This window comes from Phoenix dactylifera, chromosome 10 (assembly GCF_051530095.1).
Source record: "Phoenix dactylifera cultivar Ajwa chromosome 10, Ajwa_hap1_PhDact_Kaust_v1.1, whole genome shotgun sequence".
NCBI classification, from domain to species: domain Eukaryota; kingdom Viridiplantae; phylum Streptophyta; class Magnoliopsida; order Arecales; family Arecaceae; genus Phoenix; species Phoenix dactylifera.
The window spans coordinates 5947085-5952084 of record NC_143199.1 but is presented as its reverse complement, the minus strand read 5'-3'; positions in this window follow the sequence as shown (position 1 = coordinate 5952084).

Below are 5000 nucleotides of genomic sequence, written 5' to 3'. Positions count from 1 at the left end.
GCGTCCCTGTGGGTTCCTTTGTCGGTTTTGCGGGTTCGGCCGGGCCTTCCGCGCCGGCCCGTCGGCTCGCTCGGATGGGCCCCGCGGAGTTGGCCCACGACGGAGCTGGCATGCTCCTTCCGCTGGTGCGGCGCTCGGTCTACGCCTCCGGCCGGGCCTTGCGGCGGCCGTGTGCGGCGCTTCGGTTCGGTCGGCTGGTCTTCCCGTCCCTCACAAAGTGTTCGCGGTCGCGCGCGCGCGGAGTTGGATCGGCCTTACTTGGTCCGATCCGTCGCCCACGCATGTTGCGTGGGCTCGGTCCCGTCCCGTTCGGTGAAATCTTTGGCCGCTTTGGTGCGTCCCTGTGGGTTCCTTTGTCGGTTTTGCGGGCTCGGCGTCGGGCCTTCCGTGCCGGTCCGTCGGCTCGCTCGGACGGACCGTGCGCAGTTGGTCCCCGACGGAGCCGGCACGCTCCTTCCGCTGGCGCGGCGCTCGGTCTATGCCTCCGGCCGGCCCTTGCGGCGGCCGTGCGCGGCGCTTCGGTTCGGTCGGCCGGTCGTCCCGTCCCTCACGAAGTTCCTGCGGCCGTGCGTGCGTGGAGCGGGATCGGCCTTACTTGGTCCGATCCGTCACCCTCGCCTGTTGCGGGGGCTCGGTCCCGTCCCGTTCGGTGAAAGCTTTGCCCGCTCTGGTGCATCCCCGTGGGTTCCTTTGTCGGTTTTGCGGCCTTGGCGGCGGGTCTTCCGTGTCGGCCCGTCGTCTCGCTCGGACGTGCCGCGCGCAGTTGGTCCCCGACGGAGCCGGCACGCTCTTCCTCTGGCGCGGCGTGCGGTCGCAGCCTCCGGCCGGCCCTTGCGGCGGCCGTGCGCGACGCTTCGGATCGGTCGGCCCGTCGTCCCGTCCCTTACGAAGTTTTGCGCGACCGCTCTCCTTTGTCGCCGGTCCCCTGTTCGGGCTGACCGAGCCCAAAGTTCGCCCCCTGGCCCGTTGCACGGGCCCCCGGCGCCTCCGCGGCGCCCCATCGAAAACTGTCACGACGCGCATCCAGCGCCGACGAGGTCGCAGGTTACGTGCGGCAGCCGGGGGGCTAGGCCGAGCGGCGGCGGGCCCGCCCGCGGACGGGCGCGGGGAAGAGCGCAGCCGGCACGCGGCGCGGAGCGGCGGCGGCATGCCGCCGGGCGGCCGACGGCTCAACCGTGCCCGAGTCCCGCGGGCACCGCGTCGCCCGGCCGGCGCGAGCACACGAGGGCGGGAGGCAACCGGGCGGCGCCCGCGGAACCGGACGCGACGGCCGGCGCCGCACGGCCCCGACGGGTCCGCACCGAAAACCAGCACGGTGCGGATCGACCGCTGATGAGGTCAGAGGTTACGTGCGGCAGCCGGCCGGCTGGCCCGAGCGGCGGCCGGCACGCAACGCAGATCGAGCGGCCCCGATGGCTTGCCGCCGGGCGGCCGACGGCTAGGCCGTACCGGAGTCCCGCGGTCGTTCAGGCGAAGGGGCGCGTGCTGCGGGAAAGGCCTGCGACGGCGAACCGTCCGCCCGGCCGGCCGAGCCTTCCGCGACGGTGCGCACGTGGCGGCGCGGCCGAGATGACCGCGCCGCCGCGGCCGAGATGACCGAGCGAAGCCCCGGCGATGGGCGGCGCGCACGTGTCCGTGCGGCCAAGATGACCGAGCGAAGCCCGGGCGGCGCCCGCCGTGCGCCCTGCCGGATCGCGCCTTCCGCCGGCGCGCAACGCCGGTCCCGCGTTCCGCCCGCGGGAAAGGCCTACGTCGGCGAACCGTCCGCCTCGCCGGCCGAACCTTCCGCGGCTGCGCGCACGTGTCCGTGCGGCCGAGATGACCGAGCGACGCCCCGGCGACGGGCGGCGCCCGCCGGGCGCCCCGGCGGATTGCGCGGCCCGCCGGCACGCAACGCCGGGCCCACGTTCCGGCTGCGGGAAAGGCCTGCGGCGGCGAACCGTCCGCCCCGCCAGCCGAACCTTGCGCGGCGGCGCGCACGTGTCCGTGCGGCAGAGATGACTGAGCAAGCTCCGGCGATGGGCGGCGCCCTCCGTGCGCCCCGCCGGATCGCGCTGGCCGACGGCGCGCAACGCCGGACCCCCGATCCGCGTGCGAGCGGCGAGCGTCCGGGCGGGCCCCTTTCGCAACTTCCCTCGATACTCTAAACACCCCTTGCCTCTCGGTCTTCCCTCCGACCCTCTCGGTATTGCTCGGATATGTGCATGCATCGTCCCTCGTTGCCTTCAGTTATCCTCCCCGGGGTGGGCTTTGCGCCGACGCGCCAACGGGGTGGTAGGGGGACTGCAGCCGCGGCCGCCGCGTTTCGCCATCCGCGCGTGTGCCGCCGGATCCGAGTGGAGGTCGCGGGCGACTCGTCGATGCTTGTACTAGGGGCGCATGCCGGCAGCCCCCCGCGGGGTGCGGGACCCCCGATCGGCGTGCGAGGGACGGGCGTCCGGGCGGGCCCCGTTTCCAACTTCCCTCGGAACATTAAAACCCCCCGACCCCCTCGGTCTTCGCTCCGACCCTATCGCTATTGCTCGGATATGTGCATCCACCGTCCCTCGTTGCCTTCGGTTATCTACCCCAGGGTGGGCCTTGCGCCGATGCCCCGATGGGGTGGCAGGGGTGGGGCTGCCGCGGCCGGCGCGTTTCGGCATCCGCGCTTGGGGGCTCGGACCCGAGTGGAGGTCGCGGGCGGCTCGTCGATGCCTGCATCGGGAGCGCATGCCGGCAGCCCCCCGCGGGGCGCCGGACCCCCGATCGGCGTGCGATGGACGGCGGGAGGGGCGGGCCCGGTTTGCAAATTCCCTCGGTACTTTAAAATCTCACGGCCCTGTCGGTGCTCCCTCCGGCCCTATCGCCACTGCTCGGATATGTGCATCCACCGTCCCTCGTTGCCTTCGGTTATCTACCCCGTGGTGGGCTTTGCGCCGATGCCCCGATGGGGTGGCAGGGGGGCACGCTCTAGCCCGTGCCACGGGGCACGTGCGCTGGCGCCGTACGGCCCTCGCGGCGACCGTGAGCGGCACTTCGGCTCGCTCTGTCTGTCCTCCCGGGATGCGCGACCCGTGCGACCGGGACGCGCATCCCGTGCGACCGGGACGCGTGTTCGGGCCGTTCCCATTTGCAACGCTCCTCGGTACTTTGGAACGCTTGGGGTGGGCTTTGGGCGGATGCCCCGCCGGGGTGGTAGGGAGGGGGGGTTGCTGCTGCCGCGGCGGGACTTCCGCTCCACTCCGCACAAGTCCGTCGCCTCGCGGCGGGCGTGCCCGGCACCGTTCGTCCCCGAGGGAGCCGGCCCGCGCCCGCCGAGGCCCCGGCGCATGGGCGCCGCCGCCGGCCGTCCGCGCAGCGGCCGTGCGCCGGCTTCCTCCGTCGGCCCTCCCGGGACGCACGACCCGTGCGACTGGGACGCGCATCCCGTGCGACCGGGACGCGTGTCCGGGCGGTTCCCGTTTGCAACGCTCCTCGGTACTTTGGAACGCTTGGGGTGGGCTTTGGGCGGATGCCTCGTCGGGGTGGTAGGGAGGGGGAGCTGGTGCCGCCGCAGCGGGCCTTCCGCCCCCCTCCGCACAAGTCCGTTGCCCCGCGGCGGTCGTGCCCGGCACCATTCATCCCCGACGGAGCCGTCGCGCGCCCGACGACTTTCCGGCGCACGGGCGCCGCCGCCGGCCGTCCGTGCGCGGCGGCCGTACGCCACTTCGGCTTCGTCCGTCGGCCCTCCCGGGACGCGTGACCCGTGCGACCGGGACGCGCATCCCGTGCGACCGGGTCGCGTGTCCGGGCCGTTCCCGTTTGCAACGCTCCTCGGTACTTTGGAACGCTTGGGGTGGGCTTTGGGCGGATGCCCCGCCGGGGTGGTAGGGAGGGGGGGTCGGCTGCCGCCGCGGCGGGCCTTCCGCTCCACTCCGCACAGGACCGTTGCCTCGCGGTGGACTTGCCCGGCACATCTCGTCCCCGACGGAGCCGGCACGCGCCTGCCGACTTCCCGGCGCACGGGCGCTGCCTTCGGCCGTCCGTGCCCGGCGGCCGTGCGCCACTTCGGCTCCCTCCATCGGCCCTCCCGGGAAGCGCGTCCCGGACGTTCGGGATGCTTACCCCGTGCGACTGGGACTCACGTCCGGGCCGTTTCCGTGTGCAATGCTCCTCGATTCGTTGGAGCCCTTGGGGTGGGCCTTCGGAGGATGCCCCGCTGGGCAGGTAAGGGGGTGTGTCCTGCCTGTGCGGGCCTTCCGCCCGAGCCCGTCGGCCCGCGCGGATGGTCGCGCCGCGCGGGCGGGTGCGCCGGGCGTGCGCGGGGCCGTTGGCCGGAGCCGCGCAAGGACGGGCGCGCTGGGCCGATCGGCCGCTCGGGCGTGCGCTTCGTCCTGCTCCCGCGCCTTGGCGCGCGCGCGGCCGTGGCGTGGTCGCTCGGTTCTGCGCATGCGGCCCGCGCGGATCGGCGCGTCGCGCGGGCGGCCGGGCAGCCGGGCCGTTGCCCGGGTTCGCGCAAGGACCGGCGCGCTAGGCCGATCGGCCTCTCGGACGCGCGCGCCGTCCCGCTGTCGCGCCTGGGCGCTCGCGCGGCCGCGGCGTGGTCGCTCGGTTCTGCGCATGGTCGGGCGCCCTCGGCCGAGCGGCGCGCGGGCGCTCGCGCACGGCGGGGGCGCTCGGGCCGTCGCGCGGCCGTCGCGCCAGGGCCCTGGCCCGGGCGGGCGCGCTCATGTTCGTTCTTTCTGGTGCGCGCACGGCACGGCGCCCGGGCCCTTGCTCCGCCGAGCGTTCGGGCGCGGGCGCGCGCGCGGGGCCTGCCGCTCGGCCCTGCGCGCCTTCGAGCGCCCCGCCTCGCGCGGGCGGGCGGGCACCAGGGGCCGCGTGCGGCCGGTTGTGCGCGCGGCCGGGCTCGACCGCCCGTGGGTCGAATGTCGGTCGCGCTTGGGCCGAATCTCGGGGGCGCTCTCAGAGTCCGTTTCTTGGGGGCGGGCACGGTCTGGCCTGTCGGTTTGGATTGGCGCGTTGGGGCCGCGCCCGATGGT